The sequence below is a fragment of the Odocoileus virginianus genome, chromosome 17 (genome assembly GCF_023699985.2).
Source record: "Odocoileus virginianus isolate 20LAN1187 ecotype Illinois chromosome 17, Ovbor_1.2, whole genome shotgun sequence".
Taxonomy (NCBI): Eukaryota; Metazoa; Chordata; class Mammalia; order Artiodactyla; family Cervidae; genus Odocoileus; species Odocoileus virginianus.
This window is the reverse complement of record NC_069690.1, coordinates 57,598,576-57,625,962: the sequence shown is the minus strand read 5'-3', so window position 1 is coordinate 57,625,962 and position 27,387 is coordinate 57,598,576. Positions and strand designations below refer to the sequence as shown.

Below are 27,387 nucleotides of genomic sequence, written 5' to 3'. Positions count from 1 at the left end.
TGAGACTTGGTTCTGGGTGGGGAGAGGGGTAAGGCCAGGTGGGCACGGCTGCCCTCACTTGTCTCTGTGGCCACTTTTAAACGCGCCTTTCCCGCGCGTAGGTGCCTGGAGCGGGCGGCAGGTGTGTAAGGAAGGACGGGGCGGGGGGAGGAAATGCTCACGTGTCACGCGGTACCTCTGCGCCCCGCACGGCGTCGGCTGCTAGCCTTTGTTTCACATCCTTTACTTTTTCACTCTCACACGGAAGCTGGATATTTTATCTTTTACTGGAAATAGGTTCAGAGGCAAAATGATTTCCACAACCTTCAACTGTCTCAAAGGCAGCGCCCCGAGATTAGAATCTTTGTATCTAGGTGCAAAGCTCAGGTTAAAACAGAAAAACAAACAAAACTCCTCGAACAATGTACAGCTCCTTCAAGGGCTCCAGGCACACCCAACCCCAAGGATATTCACAAAACGGCTTAAAAAACAGCATGTAAAGCAAGCGCATTTGTAATAGTCTCAGCAGTTGAAGATTATTGAGGGAATGAACAGTTTATGTTGTGGTGTGTGTGTCGACATACTCAGTTGTGGCCATCTCTTTTCGACCCCGTGGACTGCAGCCCGCCAGGCTCCTCTGTCCGTGGGGTTCTCCAGGCAAGAATCCTGGAGTGGGTCGCCAGTTCCTCCTCTAGGGGATCTTCCCCACCCAGGGATTGAACCTGTGTCTCCTGCATTGGCAGGCGGATTCTTCACCACTAAGCCACCTGGGAAGCCATTATATCTTGAAAGGTGGGTTCTTAAATTTTTATTTTTGTGAGTTCTTTGAACCGTGGAAGATAACGCGAAATAATGTTTGAGGGCTGCCGAGTTTTGTGGGCTGTCTTTGATCACTTCATAAGAGATATTTGAAAAGGAATCATTTATATGCAAATTGTAGCCGGTGGGTTCTGGAGAATTGCTATATTTTCTTAAGTAGATTAAACTCCAGGAAGTCATGTTAATAGAATTCACTTTCTTCAAAAGTTCCTTCTTAGATAACAGAGAAGTGAATGTAAAAGCCCATCCTGTCTCAGTCAAATTATCATAGATTCCAAACAAGCCAGGTCTGAGTTAATAAGATGTCATTGCAGTGTGGGATGAGTGTATTTAAACAAAGTGAAGATGGAATGAAGGAGCAATCAAAATCAGATGCTATTAAGGTGGGAAATACCCTAAGTTTAAAAATCCTTTGATTTTTCATGGGTAAAATGGAAATTCTATCTTGCGACATTTGATACTTTGTCCTAATCGAAACAGGCTGTTAGCCTCTAAAAAGAGTCAGGGAACATCAAGGTGATTTGAGTTTCTACATTAAATTTCAGCTTCAACTTGAGCTCTGGCCTCGGACAGACTGAGGGGCCAGGCCTGGCTTTGCAAATTATATATCTGGCTGGGTCAGTTACTTTAGTAAGCTCTTTGAGACTCTGTACAACCCTCTTTCAAATAGAGGGCATATTGAAGAAATAGAGCAAATATATGTAGAGTTGGTTCACTTTCCAGGATAAAGTAGTAAACAAGAAGCTAGTTACTGTTTTATATTGTTATTTTATCAGCATGCATGTGTAGTCATGTCCGACTCTTTGTGATTCCACGGACTGTAGCCTCCCCTGGCTCCTCTGTCCATGGAATTTTTCAGGCAGGAATATTGAAGAGGGTTACCATTTCCTTCTCCGGGGGATCTTCCTGACCCAGGGATCCAACCTGAGTGTCCTGTATTGCAGGCAGATCCTTTACCACCAAGCCACCTGGGAAGCCATTATTTTAGTGTTATCCAAGCAGTTTTTTTTGTCTGTTTGTTTCATTGTGGTAAGAACACAACATGTGATCTACCCACGTGCCAAAACATGAGCATTATTAGCTCTAGTGGTGCTGTTCCGGTGACCTCTGGAATTCATCCATCTCTCACAAGGCAAGTGTCACATCTGTTGATGAGCAACCTTCCTCCCCAACCCTGTGTTATCCAAGTAATTTGAACATGCAATGTGATGAAGAGTCAGCTGCATGCCATGCTTTAAAATAATTCCCTGGGTACTCTGGATGGATGATGACCACATTCTGTGTAATTTTCTTCTTAAAACACCCAGGTAAGGGAAGGTGAGGGGGCTTCCTTGGTGGCTCACTGGGAAGAATCTACCTGGCAATGCAGGAGATGCAGGTTTGATTCCTGGGTCAAGAAGATCCCCAGAAGAAGGAAATGGTAACCCCCTCCAGGATCCTTGCCTGGGGAAGCCCATGGACAGAGGAGCCCGGAGGACTACCGTCCACGCGGTTGCAAAGAGTCAGACACGACTTAGTGACGAAATAACAACAAAGGAGAAGCGTGAGAAGACGGGGAGAGACGGGTCTGACTGGGCCGTGGGGGGTGGGCGCGTGAGTTATGCGGGAAGGCCGACCCCAGCGCTCTTATGCTCAGTGAAGTACTGCGAGACAGAGAAGCCCTGGCAAGCTTTCAAGCCAGGAAGCAGGACTGAAACCTAGATGAGGCCCTGGCCCACGCAGTCCCCGAAACGGACTCTCTTCTTGCAGCCGTTAAACGTCGTCCGCGGGTTCTTGTTCCATGCTGGAGTGGGACAGTGAGTGGAACTTTCTGGCCTTGTAAAGCCCTCAGGGTCACTGAGTGCAGTTTCCACTTCCCCACGAGCAATTCAGATATTTCTTCCAACGGTCATATAACATCGTAACGCTGCGTCATGGGGATAGCCTTTTCTTTCATCTCTTTCTGTCTTGTTTGGAAAGAAATAATTTTGAACGAAAACAAAACAGAAAAGCCACCAGCAGCCCAAGGTGAGCTTGCAGGTTCTGCCAATACCCAAGCACCGTTGTAGACAGGCACCACCTGTTTCCCACCAACATCTTCAGAAATGTTGCGCAACATTTTCTTGCTTGCATGCTGTGATTGCTTGCAGAGGAAGCTGAGTGGAGGAAGGAACCAGGGAGAGAAATGCACCACGCATCTGAAGGACTGCCATTCGGAAGGGTGTGGGCCACCTGTAGTTTAGAATATTTATTTCTGGTTGAATTTCAGGCCTCTGGCTCTTCTCTCTATCACGACGTATTCCATTTCTGAAAGTAGAAAGCAAAGGAGAAGATATCTCAGCCATAAAATGTCCAGTTGCTTTCCAAACTGGTTCCAGTTCCCAACCACATCAAGAACGTTGTCGGTAAAGACAACCAGCTTTTGTGCTAACCAAATACATATACAATTATTTACTTTAAAAACATTTTCCTGGGGAATGTATCATCAAAGGAATGTTCAGGGTTATTGTGAGGTTATTTGCCTCTGATCTTTAAAAAAGAGAAACTAGTTTTGTAGTTACAGTATATTTGTCTTTTTTTTTTCTTAAAAATTTTTTGTAAATCAAATAAAGCCACAATTCAATTTATTTAGAAAAAAAATACCAAGAGCTGGATCTATTTTATCCATTTTCTGGGAATAAGATGTTGGTGACTTCCCAACAACTTAAGGAGAGCAACTTAAGGAGAAATAATCAAAACCTTACTTCTTCCCCAAAAAGCTAGATGGGAGGAGGGTAAAGCCTTGATGAGATATAGTTCACTGAGATGTTATCAGTAACAGATCTCTTGAAGGCTTGCTAGTTTATATAGTCACTTTCAGTTCCAGAGGCATGGAAGATAAAGTCAGAGTTCTGCTTGCATCTTTCAGAACTTGAATTCCATAAGGAGATATTAATACATTATCTTTTGTACCTCAGAAAATTCAAAGGATTTTGAAGATGTCATGGATAACAGATTGCTAATTAATCAGTATTTTTGGATGAGCTGATTATAAATTTCAGGTGTGTGCATGCTGAGTCACCTCGGTCATGTCCAACTCTTTCTGACCCAAGGACTGAAGCCCTCCATGGAGTATTTCTAATGTTAAGAATAGTTATAAGTGAATGGGCTGGGGGTCTACTTCGGATCAAATGCGTGTTTCTGGTCTTCCGTTTTTATCTCCTCCATTGAATCGTTAGCTGTACTTTCTCTGCTTTAAAATGTTATGGTTTACTTTTCGTTTCCTTTTCCCTCACTTACTTTTTCTCTTTCTTCTCTCCCTCCCTCCCTTCCTTTCTTCCTTCATTTTTTTTTTTTTTTCCTTTCATGTTTGGCATCAGTCACTAAAAACAAGACTGGGAGCTGACTGTGGCTCAGATCATGAACTCCTTATTAAAAAATTCAGACTGAAATTGACGAAAGAAGGGAAAACCACTAAACCATTCAGGTACAACCTAAATCAAATCTCTTATAGTTATACATTGGAAGTGACAAATAGTCAAGGGATTAGATCTGATAGAGTGCCTGAAGAACTATGGACAGAGGTCCATAACATTGTATAGGAGGAGGTGATCAAAACCATCCTCAAGAAGAAATGCAAAAAGGCAAAATGGTTTTCTTAGGAGGCCTTACAAATAGTTGAGAAAAGAGAAACAAAAGGCCAAGGAAAAAAGGAAAGATATACCCATCTGAATGCAAAGTTCCAAAGAACAGCAAGGAGAGATAAGAAAGCCTTCCTCAGTGGTTAATGGAAAGAAACAGGAAAACAATAGAATGGGAAAGACTAGAGATCTCTTCAAGAAAATGAGAGATTCCAAGGGAATTTTTCATGCAAAGATGGGCACAATAAAGCACAAAAACTTAACAAAAGTGGACTTAACAAAAGCAGAAGATATTAAGACGACGTGGCAAGAAAACACAGAACTGTACAAAAAAACATCTTCATGACCCAGATAACCATGATGGTGTGATCCCATACCTAGAGGCAGACATCCTGGAGTGCGAAGTCAGTTCAGTTCAGTCGCTCAGTCGTGTCCGACTCTCCAATCTCAATGTTTTGAATTGAAGTTGTATGTGGGATTACTGAGTCAAGCTAATGTTTTTCCCACTCTTTGGGGCTCCCTTGGTGTATGGCAGAAAGTCCTGCACCCAAACCCCTGTCTACCTAGCACCTGTGACTTCCTTAGAAAAATTCATCCCACGTGAGTTGCAGTTGTAGCCAGTACATGTGTCTGATTGGAAGACATGTTCCCTCGCATTCTCTCACTTAGTTAAAAAGTGACAAAGGTCTGAGTGCGCTGATTTCCATCAGTCCACTCCAGTAACAATCTCACCTACTCAACTAGTGTAATTAACATTTGAATACCCAAGGCGATGTCATGGAGGGGAAGGCTTGATTTTCTGTAAGAATTAAGGCATCTCACATCTTCTCTTTCCTTTCAAAGACAGTAAAAGAAGACTAAAATAAAATGTCACACAATTAAAAGTTTACCATGCATCCCAAAACCTCGAAAGAAAGAAAGATGTGCCCTAATAATTGACATTTCTCTGGGCTTCCCCTGTTGCTCAGTGGTAAAGAATCCACCTGCCACGAAGGAGACCCAAGAGATGCAGGTTCGATCCCTGGGTTGGGAAATGGCAACCTGCTCCAGTCTTCTTGCCTGGAGAATCCCATGGACAGAGGAGCCTGGCGGCTCTAGTCCATGGGGCTGCAGTGAGTCTGACACAGCTGAGGCCCTGAGCACACACACAACGATGGTACATGCATCCACCCTTTCACCCAACAATCCCACTTCTCAGAAGCCATCACAAAGCCACCTTTAACAGACAAACAAAAAAGTACATGCACCAAGACGTGCACTCAAGACATTCTGTAGTGACAAAATGCTGGAAATAACCTCTATGTCGACTGGAACTCTGATTGATTGACTAACCCATAGTGCATCCAAACGATGGAAATTTTGAAACTCACCAGCCTATATAATCATATGAGCCTGTATCATCTTATTTCTTGTAATCACTTTGTATGTACAATGCACATATATAGGATCATGTATATATATATATATATATATATGTATCGTATATATATATATATATATATATATCTCCTATTCCTATATTCTATATATATCCTATATTCCAACACACACACACATATATATCTTATTATGTCTTGTAATCATTCTCTTTGTATGTTCAACACACATAGGTTGGACTAAGAGCACTTAACTTTTTGGCCAATTTTATGTGTTTATATCCATATCTATACACATATGCATTACACATATACCCTACCCATTGGGTAGGGCTTCCCTGATAGCTCAGTTGGTAAAGAATCCGGCTGCAGTGCAGGAGAACCCAGTTCCATTCCAGGGTTGGGAAGATCCGCTGAAGAAGGGATAGGCTGCCCACTCCAGTATTCTTGGGCTTCCCTGGTGGTTCAGCTGGTAAAGAATCTGCATGCAATGCAGGAGACCTGGGTTCGATCCCTCAGTTGAGAGGATCCCCTGGAGAAGGGATGAGCTACCAACTCCAGTATTCTGGCCTGGAGAATTCCGTAGACTGTATAGTCCATGGGGTCGCAAAGAGTTGGACATGACTGAGCGACTTTCACCCATAGGGTATTCTGTTGTGCTCAAGAATCCTGACTAATACAAACTTTATAGGATTCTTTGTTGTTCAGTTGCTAGGTATGTTCAATTCTTCGCAACCTCATGGACTGCAGCACGCCAGCCTTCCCTGTCTTTCACTATCTGCTGGAGTTTGCTCAAACTCATGTCTATCTTGTCGGTGATGCCATCCAAATATCTCATCTTATGTCGGCTGCTCCTCCTCCTGCCTTCAATCTTTCCTAGCATCAGAGTCTTTTCTAATGAGCCAGTTCTTCGATTCAGGTGGCCAGAGTATTGAAACTTCAGCTTCAGCATCAGTCCTTCCAGTGAATATTCATGGTTAACCTTTATAAGCAAAAGTAGTATCTCCATGTGTCTCATGGTATGAAAAATAGTGTTTAAGAATCCCTGCCATTCTTGCCATCCAGGTCAGAGCCCAGCACCCCACTCCTGCCAGCAATGGCCGTTTCTAGACTCCGACATGACCACCTGCAAGAGCGCTCACGGCTCTCCGGACTACAGGAAGAGTTGGTCACTCACTCACCCAGACTGTCTCCATCCGAGGGCTCGTGGTTGCCTGTTAAAACATTCATTGCCCTCGCGCTGGCAGAGATTTTGTTTCCCCAAGTCGGACCCAGATGCATAAATACCTGTACGCAGCTCCACTCTTAAAAATAGCTAAGTAAAAAAAAAAAAAAAAAAGCTAAGTAGCATCCTGCAAACAGTGCGTGCTTCCTGTTGAACTAGACGTCGAAACCTGCAGTGTACCCGGCCAAGGAGGTGGGTCCACACAGACTCTGCAGCTCCGCCACCACTGATGCCAAAGGACCTGGCAGCGCGCGGGGCATAAAATGTAGTCTAGACCTGGTCAAGCCTGCAGCTCCTCCAGGAAACCAAGCTCGAAGGAAGGAATTTGGACTTTTACTTTTCCCTAGTGGGAGAATACTTAGAGATCATTCATCTGATAACAGATGATTATGTGTAAAAAAACAGTTTTTGTTTTCCTTCTTTGAACTCCGAGCATCGTTCCTTGCTTTGCAACCCCGCATTCAGCTTTATTTTTCTCGGTGCATTCGTTCAGCAAGCATTGAGCAGGCCCTGAGCGCCTGCACCATATAAGGTCCTCTTTGGTCACCTCCGAGTTCATGTTGATCTGCATCTTGTCTGCCGTTTCCTCCTGCTGATGGTCTAAACTGCATCCTCTGGGTGCTTGACTATCACCTTACTCATCTCCTTTGCTTTGCTCTGGCCTGATGATGTGTCTCCTTTTCTCTCTGTGGTCCAAAGGCACTTGACCTAATGTGGCAACTATTTGCCGTGCCTAATGATGGGTTGGGGAGGAAGGGGTGGGTTAACTTTCCTAGCAGTCAGCAACGGGAAGCAGCTACCTCCATCAGCGTCAACTGGCTCTTCCCCTCAGTCTTGATATTTTTCTAAGTATATGGCAACATGGAAATGTCTGTGCCTTTGCTAACTTTTTTTTTTCCAAGTAAATGAGAGGGATTCTTAATGAATTCCTCCCATTTTTCTCCATTTGTCTTGCAGATGAGATGTGGAGCACCTGCTTTTTTTGGTCATCTGCTGGAGAGAAGTCTGTTTCTCTTGCCGTTGGATTTGTGGCTAGTCAGAAGGTCAGAAGATGAGATAATGTCATTTATTTAAGTGCTTGTCTGACAGGCACGGCTCGGGACATAATGAACGATATGTTTTCCACGAATAAAATACATTTTTCATGCACTCATTGTATCCCTGAAGCTGAGCAATTCAGATGCTGTTCGATACAGAAAAAGCATTTCTAAATTAATCAGGGGTCCACACTTGTGCCAAAGTCTAGCAGCAGCAGAGTCATTTTAGGACAGGGGTTGGCAAACCTTTGCTGCAAAGGGCCAGACAGTAAATATTTCCCGCTTTGGTTGGCCACACAGCCTCTGCTGCCGATCGTTGGTTCTGCAGGCATGAAAGCAGGCACAGACGATGCACAGGAGTGGCTGTGTGCTAATAAAACTTTATTTGCCAAAACAGGTGCCTGGCTTGTTTTGGCCCAAGGCCTCCTGTCTTAGGACAATATGTTTAAAGCAATAAAATAAAAGCCAGAGATGGCCTTCAGTAACATATTTCTCAAAGGAACCAAAACAGAAACGATGTGAATTAAAGAAACCTAGAATGAAGGCTAGACTTCCCTGATGGCTCAGTGATAAAGAATCCACCTGCCAGTGCAGGAGATGCAGGTTCGATCCCTGGACTGGGAAGATTCCCTGGGCGGAGGAAATGGCAACCCACTTATTCTTGCCTGGAGAATGCCATGGACAGCGGAGCGTGGGAGGCTTCAGTCCGTGGGGTGGCAAGAGAGTCAGATACAACTTGGCAGCTAAACAACAAGAGAATGAACGCCAGAGAGGCAGCTGCGGGCTTCCCTCTCAGAGAGGCAGCTTCGGAGTCACTGGCAGACAGGACCTGGACTTCGGCATGCTCATCCCCATCCCAGAGGGTTGTTTGGCACAACCTGCCAACTGTGAGCTCCCCAGAGCCACACACCCCTGCAGGTTAGATCACCCGGGACGTAGCCAGCCCGGGATGTCACAGAGCAAAGCGTAGTCAGGGTGCTAGGTCGTGTTTTCTTTTAATTCCAGATACAGTGAATCAGTTGGTTTAAGAGAGTGGGTTTTTGAATCAAGCAAGTATGGCTTCAGATTCAGGAGATCTGACACACGGTTTAATGTCAATTTCTTTGTTGGTGAAGTTTAGGTCATACTTCTCATATAAGGACACTGGAATAAATGAAGTACTTAGCATCTTTCTGGATATTAGCAGTCACTTTGTTTCCTTTTAAACTTTTCACTTTTTTATTAAAGTATAAGCAGAGACATCACTTTGCCAATAAAGGTCCATATAGTCAAAGCTGTGGTTTTCTAATAGTCATGTAGACATGTGAGAATTGGACCGTAAAGAAGGCTGAGTACCGAAGAACTGATGCTTTCAAATCGTGGTGCTGGAGAAGACTCCTGAGAGTTCTTTGGACTGCAAGGAGATCAAGCCAGTCAATCCTAAAGGAAATCAACCTGAATATTTCATTGGAAGGACTGAGGCTGAAGCTGAAGCTCCAAATACTTCGGAGAGCCAACATTTGGAAAAGAGTTGGCTCATGTGAAGAGCCAACTCTTGAAAAAGACCAAGTCAGGAGGAGAAGGGGGTGACAGAGGATGAGATGGTTGGATGGCATCACCAACTCAATGGGCATGAATTTGAGCAAACTCTAGGAGATAGTGAAGGACAGGGAAGCCTGGCATGCTGCAGTCCATGGGGCTGCCAAGAGTTGGACATGACTTAGCAACTGAACAACAACAATAGCTGATTAACAATGTTGTGATAGTTTCAGTTTCAGCAAAAGGACCTCGTCATCCATGTACATGTATCCACTCTCCCCCAAACTCCCCTCCCATTCAATTGCCACACAACGTTGAGCAGAGTTTCCTGAGCTCCAGAGTAGGTCTTCGCTGGTTATCCATTTTAAATAAACACGTCCATTCCAAACTTCCTAACTGTCCCTTCCCGCATCCTTCCTCCCTAGCAATCCTGTTTGTTCTCTGTTTCTGTTTCGTAAGTAAATTCGTTTGTAGCATTTCTTTCTACACGCCACGCATAAGGGATGTCGTGCAGTATTTCTCCTCCTCGCTCTGACTTACTTGACTCAGGATGACAGTCTCTAGGTCCTTCCATGTTGCTCAGCCATCACTCTGATAGATGTCTTGATGTCGTTAACCTACTCGATTCTGTGGCTAACAGAAGCCCCTGCTGTTCTGAATCCCAGCAAAACTCTGCATTCGTGATGGTGAGGGATGCTCGGAGTTCGGGCTTCCGGCCCACACAGCACCTCCGTGCCATTGGAATCAGCAGCCTTCTGCTCTGTGCTTCTGCAGGTTTCAGCCCAGGTGGAAGGCAGGCAATGCAGCCTGATCGCCCACCCAGTCATAGAAAGAAGCAGAGATGAGTAGTTCCACAGCCTTAGGAAGGGTCTGTTTACCTGTGTTAGAACTGAAATCCTTTACTTCCAAGAGGATATGGACTGAAATCCTTTACTTCTAGGAGGCTATGGACAGCTTGGATCTTAGCATGATAATGCCATTGATCCCGTGTTATGTGACAGATGCGTCTCATGTCTTGCCTTCACCCTACAGCCCCATGGAGTGGTAAGGACGTCCCAGTGTGGGAAGGGGAAGGTCAGAGAGTTTATGGGTTTTCTCAGCGTCTGCAGTTGGGAATGTCAGAGCTCAGGTTTGCACGCAGAACTTCCTGTCTCAAACACCCTCTGCGTCTTCATTTTCAGCACTTCCTGTCCATAACAACCAACCCCAGAAGTTTGGAAACAATGACAACTGCCTCCCCTCTCCCCACCCCCCAGGGTTCTGACTCGGTTTGTCTGGAGTGGGACTCAGCGTTTGCCTTTTCTAAAAAGCACGCCTCCGACTCTGCCTACGAGGTTTCTCTCCTGTGTGAGGGTTGAGGACTACTGCGCTTTGCACTAGTTTGTGATTTAAATCCACGTTTTCTTCTCGTAAGTGACCCCCTTCCCTTGTATGTGTCAATGTTATTAACTACAATATCTCTAAACATCTCCAGCGCTGAGCTGAGAGCAAGCCAAGCTGCTAGGATATTTAAAAACCTCGTCTTGACGTCAAGCATGGAAGATCAAATGCACTAAGTTTGCGGTCGCTAGTAAGCTTTCCCAGTGTTTGTCTAGCTCCAAAAAAAATCATTGTATTTGTTTTTTTGGCATCTAAAACCAGTCTGTTCCACAAACCACGTTTGCTTCTGATCAAAGGCAATTTTAGGTCACTGACTGAGGGGACTGTCCAGCCAGCTGTGCCCGGTCGGGTGGTGTCGTCCACCCTCGGGAAGGTGAACAGAATTAGGCCACTCCAGGTGAGCCCGTGTGGCTGAGCTGAGTAGGGACCGGGCCTCGGTACGCTTGGTTTTTCTGTGCTGCCGGAGCTGGCAGACTCTCAGAGGGCGCAGGACCCAGGGGTGCCACCCAGGAGGCGAGGGTCAGTGAGTGACAGGAGCCTTCCGGGACGTGTGGTGCCAGGGCTAGGATCACCTGCAGGGGAGTTTGGAGAGAGGGCCGTGGGGACGTGGTTTGGGACTTGATCTGGAGATCTCGCTGGGGTCAGTTTTCCTTCCGTGTGAGTCCATCTGCTTGAACTTTTAAAAGGATCTTAACCCAGAGAAGGGCCTTCCCTGATGGTTCAGACAGTATGGCATCTGCCTGCAATGGGGGAGACCTGGGTTTGATCCGTGGGTCGGGAAGATCCCCTGGAGGAGGGCATGGCAACCCACTCCAGTATTCTGGCCTGGAGAGTCCCAAGGACAGAGGAGCCTGGCGGGCCCCAGCCCATGGGGTCGCAAAGAGTCAGACTCGACGGAGCGACTACCGCCACCGCAGCCTGGGGAAAATGACGCCTGTCACCAAGGTCGTGAACCTGAGCTGTGACCCACGAAGAAGCACGCGGGGGGAATCCAATAAGAAGGGTGACTTTTGACCACGCATATCAGGTTTTTTCATCCTGTGAGCTCTGTATGTGGTATGTAATAATTTAGTGCCTTAGCAGTTGTGTTAAAAGGACTGATCTTTACTCATCAGCTTGCCTCGGCATTACCAATTCTGTTTTTGTCAACCGCAGGGTACAAGTGTAGAGTCGTTCAAGAGGTGAACTGATGATATTTAGAGGAAATAGCTTACTCCATCGTGTCTTCTTGGGTAGGTTTAGTTCAGAACTGGGTTGAGAGTATTCTGTCTTAAAATGCAATTACTGCGTTTCTCAGAAGGTTAACATTTCTCTGCAATCATTTGCAGGTTTGTGGGGGAAAATATATCCTGGTTGTAAACAGATAGACTTTTTAACTTATAGCTTGTTCATCATTAAGTATAAGAAAATGTAGCTAATGCTGACAGTAGTTTCATGTGCTATTGAAGACCACCAAGCAGTCTAATGGTGTTGCATACACCTCGTGTTGATTGTTGAGACTCCTTATTTGTTTGTATTTTTGGCTGTGCCGAGTCCCCATTGCTTCACATGGGCTGTCTCTAGTTGCAGCGAGCAGGGGCTCCTCTCTAGTAGCTGCGCACAGGCTTCTCACTGTGACGGGCTTTTGTTGCAGAGCAGGGGCTTGAGGCGTGCGAGCTCAGTCGTTGGGTGGGATTCATGGCTCAGCTGCTCTGCGCAGGTGAGATTTACCCGAACCAGCGATTGAACCTGTGTTCCCTCCATTGGCAGGTGGATTCTTAACCCCTGAACCACTAGTGAAGTCTGACACTCCTTATTTTTATGTAAGCATTTATGTGTCTGGATAACAGACTATAGGCTTCCCTTGTAGCTCAGTTGGTAAAGAATCTGCCTACAATGCAGGAGACCCAGGTTCGATTCCTGGATTGGGAAGATGCCCTGGAGAAGGAAATGGCAACCCACGCCAGTATTCTTGCCCGGAGAACCCCATGCACTATAGCCTGCCAGGCTCCTCTGTCCATGAGGTAGCAAGAGTCGGACACGGCTTAGAGACCAAACCACAACCAAGAGACTGCAGTTCCTCATTAGGGATGAGACTGGACCGAGCGAGCTGAATGGGTCCTCCAAAGGGTTTGGGCTTGAGTCCACTGGGGATAAAGCAGAAACACCAGTTTACCCTGGGTGGGTGAAGGGTCCACAGAGCTTCATGGGTTAGCGTTACTTGTATATGAGGTGACCGGAGCTCTAGGTAAGAGTTTCTCAGCCAGGACACAGTTGACCTTTGGGGCTGACGCTCTGGGCTGCTTGTCAGTGGTGAGGACTGTGCTGTGTATTGTAAGGCTGTGAGCAGCACCCCTGGACTCTCCCCGCTTGGGGCCTGAACCACCCCTTTCCAGCTGTCTCTAGACACAGCTACACATCTCCTGGGAGGCAAAACTGCCTCCACTGAGAACCACTATACAAATAGAGGTGCTTGTCTGTCCTCGGAGAAGATGCTTTTATCTCTTTTCAGGACTTTTTGGGCTTGGGGTAAGGTCATCCTTTTCCTGAATACATTCACAACCAAATGTGAGGATTCAAGGTGTGTTGAGTAGTTTTAGGTGCTTTTCAGAGGCTCTGTGAAAACAGGGGTTTGATTCAAGTTTAGAATCAGAAGTGAGAGGGCAAGTCTGTTTCAGAAAAATGCTCCTGGAATGGGAGCAATGTGTGTCCACAAGCGACAGCGGTTCTGGGAGTGGATCCTGGTCCACGGTCGCAGTGGTCCTCAGGCGCCCCTCTCTGCGTTTCCATGATGACTGGACGCAGAAACTGACCTTGGGCGCTTTGCTGAAGTCTCAGGGATGCACCTGCCACAAAGGGACAGCCTGCACCTGTCTTGCTCTTCGCTCCTATGATTGACTGGAAGACAGCCTATCCTGGAGTAGAATTCAATACATATTTGCTTTAGAGATGAGATCGACACGCAAATAGATTACAGGGGAGATGAGCAGGTTGAGAGATCTGCGGAAAGCTTTGTGTTCAGCTCCCAGTTTGTGAACAGGTCGCTTTACCCTCCTGAGTACCCCATCTGAGGTGCATAGTCGTGCTGGGTGATCCTGGAGAGTCCGTCCGGCTGTGAAATTTCACCGCACTTGGCACGGTCGCCAACAGCGCTCTGTAATTACTGCTATTAAAGGTCTTCAGAGCTTGCACTGTGAGGACCTCTGTGGAGGGCAACTGGCTGTACTGTTCAGGGTCTGTTCTAGTGAGAAGGTGATCAGAACACTTTGGGGCAGATTTACCCAAAGAACACCTGCTGCAGGTGGACATGCAATGTGGGACTTTGGAATTTTTGCGGTGTTAGCTATCTCCTTCTCAAATAAGGAGGAAACACTGAAAGTCAAGTACAAAGAAATGATTTAACTGACAGATCATGGGGAATCAGGAGGGAACGAGCGCACTCCCACTAAGGAAAATGTCCTGTTCACATTAGAGTTATTTCTTTACAGGTGTTTGGAAAATAGTAATAAGTACATTTTTGGTGTATTGTTGAAGGTATACATTGTGGTAGGAACAGCCATCTTGCTGTTACAAGATGAAGTTCTGGGGATCTCATACATAACGTGGTGATTATAGTTGACAGTGCTGCATTATGTAGTTGAAATGTGCTAAGGGAATAGAATGTAAATGTTCTCTCAAAATAAAGGTAACTATATTAGCTGATGCATGTGATAATTAACTCAGTGGGGGACATGGGGACATCCTTTCACAATGATTTCATATATCAAACCATCATGCGGTATGGTTTAATATCTTGCAATTTTGTCAGTTATATCCGAAGAAAGTTGAGAGAGGGGAGAAGAGATGGCAGAAAAAAGAGAAAGACCGATCAGCCCTAAAAGGTGTTATTTGACTCACACGTGAACTATTTCCTAATGACAGCTTTGGAGTCACGGTGTCGTGACGCGGATGCCAGGTGAATAATTAATAGTGGAAACTCATCTCTCAGAATGAAACAAGACAGATTACTTTCAAGGGAAGCCTCATTACCACCCACCTAAACTTGTCAGTAAAAGTGACCGCAGTTTTACACCATTGAAACTTGGGGAAGAAAAGGTAGAATGCAAGCAGATTGCAAAATAAAATAAAATAAAAAACTGCCTGTAATTCCAGGGTGAATTCAGATATGAAACCGACTTGTTCTGAGTTCAGTACCCCTGCAGATTCAGCCTCGGTCACGTAGATCGTGCCGCTGTAATTTATGGCACAGGCAGATTTATTTGGCAATGCTAAGGGTTTCTTGTGGAAAGTTTGAAAAGGCAGAGGCTCCTGAAGTTCGTTACAAAGTTTAAATCAGGAAAAGTTTGGCTGATGACAGGTACAGAAGATGTACTTATCCACAGGGGCTGCTGAGACCGTGGGAACAGGCAGGATGACCTGGATTGGCTCTCACGGGTACGTGTGTTCCATCCCCATGATGCTTTGGGAAAAGCCAAGGACCCAGGCATGAGGGTGGGTGGGGTGGGCAGGGAAAGTGAGGGGATGGCACTGGGGAGCCAAGAGGCCAGCGCTCAGCACAGATCAGGAACCCAGCACCGGGCTGGATTTGAGAATAATTGTGCAAAGTGACTCGTAACCAAGGCACAATGGAGTTTCTGTGAAAATTAAAGCCCAGAGCTTCGGAAACTCCAGACACTAGGAAAATGGAGAAGAAAGATGATCCTATTTTAAACTTGATTGCCTACTTATTTTTCTATGGTCGTATCACTAATGCCAAAGTCCGTATAGTCAAGGCTGTGGTTTTTCTGGGTGCAATGTATGGATGTGAGAGCTGGACCATAAAGAAGGCTGAGCGCCAAAGAACTGATGCTTTCAAATTATTGCGCTGGAGAAGACTCTTGAGAGTCCCTTGGACAACAAGGAGATCAAACCAGTCAATCCTAAAGGAAATCAACCCTCAACATTCATTAAAGGTCTGATGCTGAAGCTCCAATAGTTTGGCCCCCTGATGTGAAGAGCTGACTCATTGGAAAAGACCCCGATGCTGAAAAAGATTGAAACCTTCCTCTCTGACTTCTGGTTACTACTTGGAGTCAGCTAGGAAGAATGTAGCTTCCCATCCACAAAAAGTGTTGGGCAAACTGGTGTCATGATTTTTCATAAACTCATCAGAGAGCAGGGGTTTCAGGGCTACGAGCGAGCCCCAAATCTAAGGACAGACAGACACCTGCAGGCAGCACTTGCTTACCTGGGGCAAACAACCATGGACACAGGCCAAAGAACTCAGCTAGAACTGTTCATGCATTTGGGGGTCATGCATTTGAGTGGTAGAGAACCCATTTGCCAATGCAGGAGACATAAGAGACCTGGGTTTGATCCCTGGGTCGGGAAGCTCCCCTGAGTATGAAATGTCAACCCACTCCAGTATTCTTGCCTGGAGAATCCCATGGGCAGAGGAACCTGGCGGGCCACAGTCTGTGGGATTGCAAAGTCGCACATGACTGAAACAACTTAGCATGCATCCATGCACAGGCTGAAGAGATTGTGGAGGTTTCAGGGGCAGCCAATATGGGAATAGTTTACATCCACTGGTAGGCTCTGGACTCCTCCGGATGCTCACAAAAAATATGGGTGAGGGTCCTGAGGAGGCATCCGTAGCCATGCAGGGTGGGAGGGCAGGAGTGGACTGTGGTCACTGTTGGGGGGCGTGCGCCCCACTTCACTTGCAGTGAGAGCCGTGTGCCCTGGGACTCAGGACCGGGGAGGAGCTTCCTAGCTTTTAGGTCACTGCTCAAAACTCTTTGCAGCTGGGAACGGGAGTGACAACAAGAGTCCTGTAAGCCCGGAGGGGGCCAGGCGTGTAAACTGGGAATGAGGGCTGGGGGCCGGGCAGGAGCTCAGAGGGTCAGACCCCACGGCCCGGGGACACAGTGCGTGTCTGCACCTGAGGTTTATCCAGAATAGCAAGAGTGTCCCCTCCCACCCTAAGCAGTGGGTTCAGCACTGAATAACAAGTACAGTGGGAAACTGCAGGAGAAAAAGCCTCCTGACTCACAGCGTGACGAGGAGGCTTAAAGCTGGGAGTTGAACAGAAATGGAGGAGGAGAGAACCTCTGGGAAACCAGGCACCACCCTCAACATGAAGGGAAGCTGAAGCTTGGGGTGCACTTGGTGAGGATTGCAATGCAAACCCCAAACCCGTCTCAACTCTCACCCTTGACTGATTCAAACCCCAAACCAAAGACTCAGCAGAAAGAAACATGAGCCCATTTCCAGGCATAAAAGTCTGTTTACCTCGATCTTTGCTGTCTACACAAAAAGTGTGACTTTCAAGAAAAAATTACAAGGCATACTAAAAAAAATCAAACAAACTCCACACAACACACTGCCAAGACACAACACAAGGAACAGAAACAACTCAGATATGACACAGATGTTGGAACTTATCAATGCAATTTAATGTAACTATGAAAAGTTCTGAAAAAGAAAGTAAGTATAAGTTTTCAGTATCAGTTCAGTTGCTCAGTTGTGTCTGACTTTTTGCGACCCCACGGACTGCAGCACACCAGGCTTCCCTGTCCATCACCAACTCCCAGAGTTTGCTCAAACTCATGTCCATCAAGTCGGTGATGCCATCCAACCATCTCATCCTCTGGCATCCCCTTCTCCTCCTGCCTTCAATCTTTCCCACATCAGGGCCTTTTCAAATGGGTCAGTTCTTCGCATCAGGTGGCCAAAATGTTTGAGTTTCAGCTTCTGCATCTGTCCTTCCAATGAATATTCAGGACTGATTTCCTTTATAATTAATTGACTGGTATGATCTCCTTATAGTTCAAGGGACTCTCAAGAGTCTTCTCCAACACCACAGTTCAAAAGCATCAATTCTTTGGCACACAACTTTCTTGATAGCCCAACTCTCACATCCAAACATGACTACTGGAAAAGTGTAAGTACTAGATGGATAGTTTTAGAAAAGAAATGGAAATAAAAGAACCAAATGGAAATACTAGAAAGATATAACACAGGGATAACAATGAAAAATGTCATAGGTAGATAGGTAGATAGACAGACATTCTGTTTATCTATTGTACCTACATCCGTATCTGCATTTATATCTTTATATACATGTCTATCTACATCTTTATCTATAAAATAATTTTCCAGGATTCATTACTGTGTCAATAAAAACATTTGTAAGCCAAAGGAGCAGAAGTGTTATAATAAGGAACTACAAAAGAAATATCCTGATAAAAAGATCTGAATTCAAATAATACACTTGCAGACTTCTCTGGCTAGCATGTATTAGAAGAGAAAATCTTACTGAAATCAACAGAATAAATTGGCATTCAGTGTGTTAGTGAGTGATTATCAGAAACATATTTTTCTAGCTTAACAATTGCATCAGACATATATTTATTGAGAGTCGGCTGCATCCCTGGCAATGAGGAGGTAAAGAAAGTTAGAGCCTGCAAGTCCTACCGCTTCCAGGCCTCCTTTGCCAACTTTAAGGCTGTATTCTGCCTCCAGTGAATAGGGATGTCAGTCAGCATGTGTCTTCATTCTAAGTACTTAGAGATTAGAAGTTATTTGGTTTTGCTTATTTAGGGACATACCTTTAGACATCACTTTGCCAACAAAGGTCCATACAGTCAAAATTACGGCTTTTCCAGTAGTCGTGTTTGGCTGTGAGAGTTGGATCATAAGGAAGGGTGAGCACCGAAGAACAGATGCTTTCGAATTGTGGTGTGGAGAAGACTCTGAAAGGCCCTGGGACTGCAAGGAGATTAAGCCAGTTAATCCTGAAGGAAATAACTCTGCTTATTCACTGGAAGGACTGATGCTGAAGCTGGAGTTCCAATACTTTGACCACCTGATGTGAACGACCGCCTCACTGGAAAAGACCCTGATGCTGGGACAGATTGAGGGCAGGAGGAGAAGGGGCAACAGAGGATGAGGTGGTGGGATGGCATCACTGACTCGATGGACATGAGTTTGAGCAAACTCTGGAGACAGTGAAGGACAGGGAAGCCTGGCGTGCTGCCGTCCATGGGGTCACAAAGAGTAGGATATGACTTAGCAACTGAACAACAACATGAAAGTCGTAATTTTTTCCTTTTGAAAATTATGCTGTAACAGAGAGCTCAGGTCTTCTGTTTCAAAGGACTTAAATAGATCTTGCTTCTGTCAACTGTCAGGTCTGCAAGAGACCACCCAAAGCACATAGATCAGATATATTGCAGGAAGGACAAACACTACTCTGCTAGCAAAAAAGTATTTACACACATGCACGGTTTGGAAAGAAATAAAATGATCTTTATTCACAGATGACGTGATTGCTTAAGTAGCTAATCCCTAACAGATAAGGAATTTGCCTTAATGAGCCATTTTAGCACGATCTCGGAATACAACAAAGAGAAAATAGAAAAAAGATACCATTTGTAACTTATTCAAAACATGTAAAATACTTAGGAATAAATGTGATGATAGATGTACAAAACAGCTACGAAAAAAACTATAAAGCCTTAGTGAGAGAAATAGAACTTAATTAAATATATGCATTTAGAAGGTCCCAATAGTTTACAGATTAGTTTATCCCCAGTTGACCATTAGATTGAGTAGAATTCTGGGTGATGTTGCTGGAAATCAGAAAACTGACTCCAGAAAACTGACTTTGGAAATACCAAGGACCAAAATTAGCCAAGAAAAATCTTGGAAAGCAACCAAGTTGGGAGATGCAGAGTCCCAGGTAATATTTAGGAAAGTGTAGTTCTGCAAGTGTGGTGTTGGCGTCAAGTGGACAGAAACAATTTATAACAAGATGACATGCAGCAGAATCCTGAGAGGTGGGGCTAAGTCAGTTTTGTGTCTCTAAGGAGCCAAACACGCCTTTCCTCTGTCTGCGACCAACTCCTGAAGAGACCACCCCCAAACCTGTTGGTTACAGAAACTGAATTTATTAGATCTACGTCTTGACGTAAGTCAAAGTAAGCTATTTGGAGCTTGGAGATTTGGACTGAAGTGGCTAAAGGTAAATCTTTCAAGGCTGGGAACTGAATAGGATTAGGAAAATACATGACATCATCGTTCAGGATGGGCGGCAGAGTCCTGAATCAAGTCTAGGTGAGCACAATGACTTTTGGTAAGTCAATCGCTTGCTCAGATAGGAAAGGGATTATCCTGACAGGAGACAGTTTCATAGATAAATAAAATATTTGCCTGAAGAAGCTGGTTTGAAGGACTTTCCTGGACCAAATAGTTGTCTTGCCTCAGATAGCCTCATTTCTCGGCCCTGCCGTTTTTGTGAATTCCACCCCCTTCCCCACGACTTACAACTGAACAACGACAACAGTGAAATGATATGAACAGCAGTGTGAACCAAGATCAGCCTGAACGGATTACCATTCACACTAACAAAGCGAAGTGGAGAAGGAGAATGTCAGTCTGGAGTGCGGACAGCTTGTTCAGCTGTCTGTCCGACAGCCCGCCGGGAAATCTTTCTCTATGTCAAGCTTAAGCCCTTCATCCTGCTTTCAAGAAGCATTTACAGCTGGATGGGTGCTAACGCCCTCCCCTCGGGGCCAGATTGAGATCTTAATGGACAGGCCAGGCCCTGTTTCTTTTCTGCGCAGGCAGAAGGAAAGAGCATATGCTCTGAGGCTGGCAGTCAGGAATGGGACGCTCGCAGTTCTTGCAGGCATCCTCCACTCCAGGAAGCCTCCATTCATTCCCCCTGACTTCACATGTGCGGGGGAACATTTCTGCAAGGTGACTCTAACATGGGTTTCAGCTGACATCCTTTCTGCTAGTTCCAGAAATACAAATTAGCCCGTTGCTGGCAGAGGATTAGGGACTGCTCTTTTAAGCAGTCTTTCATTCTGCAGTTTTATTTTCCATTCATCTTGCCAAGAGAGTATCTTTTTCCAGAAGTTTCTCCTCTGCTCTCCCTGCCCTCCTCTTCTTTCATTTTAGTTTCCCCCCACCCCTTCCTGGATCCAACTGTATCTTCACTAGAGCCTCTTGCTGTTTCTTATTCTTGTGTTCTTACACTGTTGGTCTCTTTCATCTCTACACTTTCATCTCTGATTTTGAAGTCCTTGGCCAGCAGCCACAATGTTTATAAATTAAGCACTACCCGTGAGATGGGTAAATGACTTGTTTTGCTCAATCACATTCCACCGAACGTTTAGATTTTCTTGAATCTCATAAATTTGAGATGTAGACTCTCGGGCTAACCCTCGTTCGTTAGCTATTGATTGTTTAGACCCTCTTCCTAATGAGAGTTTCGTGTTCCCTTACATCAGAGAAGTGTGAATAAGAGGAGACCACTGCCTTCTGCAATCCTCTCTCTCTTCAATTCAGTGCCTCCAAGATGACGCTGTGTTACATGCTTACGTTCAGGAAGCCTAAGAATGGGTACCATCCCTCGCCCAGCACTCCACGGGTCTAGAAGAAGCTCGCTTTGGCTTTAGTAGCAGCAGAAGGAGGAGAAGCCAGGGCGAGTTAGAGTGTCACCCCGCACCCCCGTTCCCTTCTCCTGGGGCTGCCACACAGGCTCATGATTTATCTTGTTTACAAGCTTGGAACTTTGGCTGTCTCTTCACTCTCAAAGTCTTGCCACTTCCCGCAGGAAGTATGACTGCATAGCACCAGGGTCGGTGGTCACCCTGCGCTGTTTGGACATTTCCAGGGAGGGCGCCTGGGACGGCGGTTTGGGCCCTGTGGAAACCGTGCCTGGTGACCTGGAACCCAGGGATTAGTTGAGAATTTTTGTGGCATTAGTTCACGCCTCTCTAGTTTACATGTTTTTAAAAAACACTTCTTTTCTTTGGTTTTCTATGAGGTCGAAATATCCATGACTTACCAGGAAGGCATGCTGTTGTTGGGTCTTTTCTTTATTTTTCATTTCCTTATTTATTTATTTTTATTGAAGTATAGCTGATTTACAGTAGTGCAAGTCCCTGTTACACAGCAGAGTGATTTGGTTATACGTACATACACATTCTTTTTTAATGTTCTTTTCCGTTACGGTTTATCATAGGATATACTTTTAAATTGGAGTGTTAATTGCTTAACAATGTTGTGCCGATTTCTGCTGTATAACCACATGACTCAGCGATGTGCAGACATCATCTTCTCCCTCTTAACCCTCCCTCCCGCCCCCCCATCCCACCCTTCTCGGTCATCACAGGGCGCCGAGCTGAGCCCCCGGCGCTACAAAGCAGCCCCCCGCTAGCTCTCTATTTACACAGGGTAGTGTATATATGTGTGTGCGTGCTGAGTCGCTTCAGTCGTGTCTGACTCTTTGTGACCCCATAGACTGTGGCCCACCAGGCTCCTCTGTCCATGGGGTTCTGCAGGCGAGAACGCTGGAGTGGGTGGCCATGCCCTCCTCCAGGGGATCTTCCCGACCCAGGGATCGAACCCTTGTACCTGCGTCTCCTGCACGGCAGGCGGGTCCTTTACCACGGAGCCACCTGGGAAGCCCTGTGTCAGCGCTGCTCTCTCCTGATACAACGTCCGAAATGTGTGCTGGTCTCGAGCACCGAGTGAGCATCTTTGTGGAGGGATGGACGAGTTCAGTCTCATTCCGCCCTCAGATCTGTGTTCATCAGGTGACTCAGTGGTAAAGAATCCTCCTGCCAGTACAGGAGACCCAGGAGACCCAGCTCAGTCCCCGGGTCGGGAAGACCCCCTGGAGGAGGAAGTGGCCACCCGCTCCAGGATTCTTGCCTGGAGAACCCCATGGACAGAGGAGCCTGGGGGGGCTACAGTCCACGGGGTCGCACAGAGTCAGACACGACCCAGCAGCTGAACACGCGTGCCCGCAACTGTTAGAAGGGAGTGGGGTTTCTCGGGAGAAAGATCTCTCAAATGAATGACATTGAACAATTTTATTTTCATCATGTTTTATTTGTACTACTACTTGGACCTATTCTCTTGCATTCCTATACACTAACAATAAGAAAACAGAAAGAGAAATTAAGGAAACAATACCATTCACCATTGCATCAGTTATAAAATGAATAAAATAAGGGCTGACTCTGGGCCTTCCTTGCTGGAATTAGAGGTTATGGAGCTATCGATATTTGTTTTTAATTTGAAAGGATCAGTGGCCTAGAAATCCAGAGAACTGTGATTTCAAATCTTTGTATCTGTTTGTCTGTTAAAGGGAGTTTATTCACTGGGGTTGGGGACCTTAGCTGAGGCCATGACACTGAGTATAATAATATCATCTGAGTTTCATGACACAAAATATAACAATATCATCTGGGTTCCAAGCCATAAAAGTGACTTGTGGGAAAGGGGTAGTTGCAGTCATTTTTTCTATGTGGATTCTGTCCCTAGAATACAAAGAAGTAAAAGAAGGAAGAAAGAAGGAGAAAGAGGAGGAAGAGAAAAATTCTATTTCTTATTTGCTGTGAAGTAGTGAAATATTACTAATATACAATAATAATCTAGGATCTTACTCCCCTGAGTTGCTTTGAGAAAACCCCGATATAAATAATCATAAAGCCTTTCTCCAAGAGTAAAAATGATTCAAACCTTAAGTAAAATAAATAGGTTAAAAGTATTTAGTCCTCTTGAAGCCTCTGCTTAGAGAAGAAAACAAATGAAAATAACAGCCAGGATTCAGCATGGATAACGTGATGAATGTTTGCATGACCAGTCAGTCTGTAGATCTTGTAATTTTTCTAGCTCTCATCTTCCACTTGTGGAGACCTAGGAACATATACATCCTTATCATTTTGATTAAGCTTTTGCTTTTAATGTGCCCAAGTTTTCATGAGAGTTATAGCTTTATTATTGTGTTATGATAATATTTCATGTCTTTGTGCATGCTAAGTTGCTTCAGTCATGTCCAGCTCTTTGTGACCCCATGGACTGTAGCCCACCAGACTCATCTGTCCAAGAGATTCTTGAAGCAAGAATACTGGAGTCGATTGCCTTTGACCCATACAAAGCCAACCTAAACACATTTCTACCTAGTACATTATTTGAACCTCAAAGCTATCTGAAGAGTAGGTAAAAGAAATCCAACTATCTATATTTTATGAGTAGAAACATGAAGTTTCAAGATACTGTGACTTCTTTAACCTCAAGGTCACACATCTATAAATCATGGGGGCTGCATGTTAGAATTTTTGTGCCTTTCTAATATAGCTTGTTCCAGTATTATTAACTTTAAAAGTTTCAAGGAAAATTTTTAAAAATTCCACTTACTTTTTTTCAATACCAACCCTCCATCCTCCCAAATTAAAAAAAAAAAAAAAAAGGGATTCTCTTTAACCTGTTGCTCATCAAATTCATTTTGTGGAACTAACCAAGAGGGGGAAAAAAGAACTGGAAGAAAAAATAGCAAAATGTCACCCTCTTTAACTGCACTGATTTAAGACATAACAAGGGAAATGGAAAAAATTGGGCTATCCTGACAGATAATTTTGTTTGCCAAACTACAGGCAGATCAGGATTTAAGAAGCTTAGTCTTAAACTCCTGGAAAATAAGAGAATTATTCCAACTGGAAATTTTGTAAAAAAAAAAAAAAAAGACTTTCAAAAGTAGGACATTGCAGATTAGTGATACGGTACAAATGCAAAAGTTAATAAAGAGAGTGTAATTCATCAGACTCTAGGTACACTTACTCACATGTCTAGAGGCATTCTCTATGTGTTGGTAAACATCTTTATTGCCAGTGGTGCAAAAATGCTATATATTCTCAACCGTTTCAAATGGTCCCTTCCAATTTAAGACCACTAAAACCCACTGAAATCCATGGGGCTATAGTATAAACAGAGATATATAAACATGCATGCATTAAATGTCTTCAACAGCAACCAAAATGTTAAATCGATTTTATGAGAACTTGGTTTTCCAGCCACTGAGTGGCTGGAAATGTTAAATGTTTTTACAGGTTGTTGGTTCCCCAGCTGCTGAACGGCCTTAAATGTTATCACACACACACACACACACACACACACACAAACACACACACGCATTCTCCCTTTCCCAGCTGTTAAGCCTCTCTGTACGTTTTTATGAAGTTTTTCCTCATTCTTCCACTTGCTAAATCTATTTATATTTTACTCACAAAAGCAAGTGCAAAGTTGTCTTGGCATCACCCAGCTTTTATTTTTATTGTATTTTTTTAACTACAAATAAAAATTCCATCCCCGTTTCAGCGCTTTCCAGAAAGTAGGGGCTCGAGTTATAATGAATCCAAGATGAACATTACGCGTTCATCTCAGAATTTAGATACCACTAAAGCACTCTCGTTGCGGTACGCTCAGTGGAAACACTGTTCTTGTGGTATTTCCATTGGAAATATTGTACTTGTGGTATTTTTCAATGGAAAAACTATTACCGTGGCATGACTGAGTGCTGCAGGAAATGCTGGCTGGAGCCTTGTAGCAAGTGGCCAAGAGACAGACAGAGATGCTGAACAAGAGAGTTACACTAAGGTAGCCAGAGGAGGCCAGGGGTTAAAACAAGGGACGGTGCGGATGATGTTTTATCTGAGAATCCAAAGTCCCTGAAGTCCCTGTTCTATTATAAATGAGCAAGGAAGGAAATCCTTTCATGTGCAGCAGAAGCTTCATAAAAAATAACCCAAGATAAAAGTGGGGGTTTGAAGTAAGATTTACACATGATAGTAGAATGAAAATAATGAACACAAAATAAATGTGTGAGATGGGAGTGAGCCACGGGGGTGGGGGATGTGCTTAGAGTTGAATCTGAGTGTCTGTTCACAAGTCCCAGAAAGAAGTGTGCAAGCGGGGGACACAAATAAGAAGTAGATATTCAAAGAGAAAGACCCAAAGGAGAATTTGCTGAAGAACTTTTCTCCAGTCGGGGTTGAGGCTGGACTGCTGTGCTGAACTCAACCGGCTGAAATAACCGCCTGCTCCCCAGGCTTGTCCGGGTCTGACGTGGGCTTGGGTGCTTCTCTGGGTGACCAGCACTCCTCAGCAAGACTCTCTGCTTCTGTGGGGCAGAGGCCTCACCATCTCTCACTTACACCTGGCATTTCCTCACGTTTGCTTCCTGCAAGGGCCCCCTCCTTCCTGGGAGACCCTGCACAGATCCCAGTTCCTCCTGGGCTTCGAGCCAAGGTCAACGTCCAGCTCATCGAATGAAGCCCTTCTGACTTCACCAGCCTCTGTGGACAAACCACTCTCCCAAACGTTAACTTAGTGGCATTTCTGTACATGTCAGCACTTAACAGTGTTCTTATGATCCACTGCCTTCCCAGAAACGTGGAGGTAGGCGCCATAGTTGGGTTTTTTTTGTTTGTTTTTAAATCCGAAATATTCTGAAAGCATTTTTTTATTGGAGTAGAATTGCTTTACAGTGTTGTGTTGGCTTCTGCTGTAGAACCATATGAATCAGCCGTTTGCACACAGATATCCCCGCCCCTCGAGGCTCCCCGCCACGCCGCGTCCCACCCTCAGCCCGGAGCCCCGAGCTGAGCTCCCTGTTCTGCCCGGCAGCTCCCCACTAGCTCTCTGTGTTACACGTGATAGCATATATATGTCAATGCTGGGGCTTCCCCGGTAGCTCAGCTGGTAAAGAATCTGCCTGCAGTGCGGGAGACCCCGGTTTGATTCCTGGGTCGGGAAGGTCCCCTGGAGAAGGGAAAGGCTGCCCACTCCAGTGTTCTCGCCTGGAGAATCCCATGGCCCGTGGAGTCTATGGGGTCGCAAAGAGGTTTTATTTCTTTGTGCCCTACAGCACCTAGCAGGACAGTAAGCACCAAGTAAGGGCTTATTCGTTGGCAGGTGCTTGACTGACCAAAGCCAAGCAGACAGCATCTGTCGTTTCTCTGGATCCTCGTGGGATGATTATTTGAGCTGCTCTAACAGAGGAGCCCGCAGCTCACAGAGCCTTGCGCAACAGCGGCTGCTTTCTCATACACAGCCCGTTTCCACGCGAGCAGTGCTGGCGGAGTGGCACTTCTGTGAGCACGGACTTACGTGTAAATCGTGAGAGAGAGAGAACATGCTAGGAAGGCCCGGGGGCAGAGTAACTCATTCTGCCTGAATCCCACACACAGAAAGGGTGCACACAGTAGGTGCAATTTGGCCTGGATCCTAAGGCCATATGGTGTAAATTCAGGAGCACAGACATCGATCGGTGTGGGACACAAATGTCTGTCATTTGTTTAGCAAAATAAATTTGGGTTTTTTTTTCAGTGTAGTGGTTGAGGGTACAAACTCTGGAGTCAGATCGCTGGGGTTTGCGTCCCGGTTCCATCACTCATTGTACAACCTGGGGAAGTTTATGTAACTCCTCTGGGATTTCTTCAATTATAAAGTGAGGATAAAAGTAAATAGACCCTGCTCCGTGGGCTTGGTGAGAAGACCCAGGAGTCAGCACGTGCAAAGAGCCCTGAGTGCTGTGTTACGACCCATGCCTTGTTTTGCTTATTCTCAGCGATGCGGGGAGAAGCAGCCTTTAGGATGGATCTGAGGAACAAAGTCAGGATGCTTGCACAGACCTC

At 45.2% G+C, this 27,387-nt stretch overlaps 1 long non-coding RNA gene across 1 annotated transcript; it reads left to right on the top strand.

Annotated features, from left to right (window-relative positions):
* Positions 1-171: 171 nt before the first annotated feature.
* On the top strand, positions 172-8,147 carry LOC139038981 (uncharacterized). The gene is made up of 2 exons (XR_011492078.1): positions 172-771; positions 7,956-8,147. It is a non-coding gene; the product is annotated as an uncharacterized lncRNA (long non-coding RNA).
* The last annotated feature ends 19,240 nt before the right edge of the window (positions 8,148-27,387 follow it).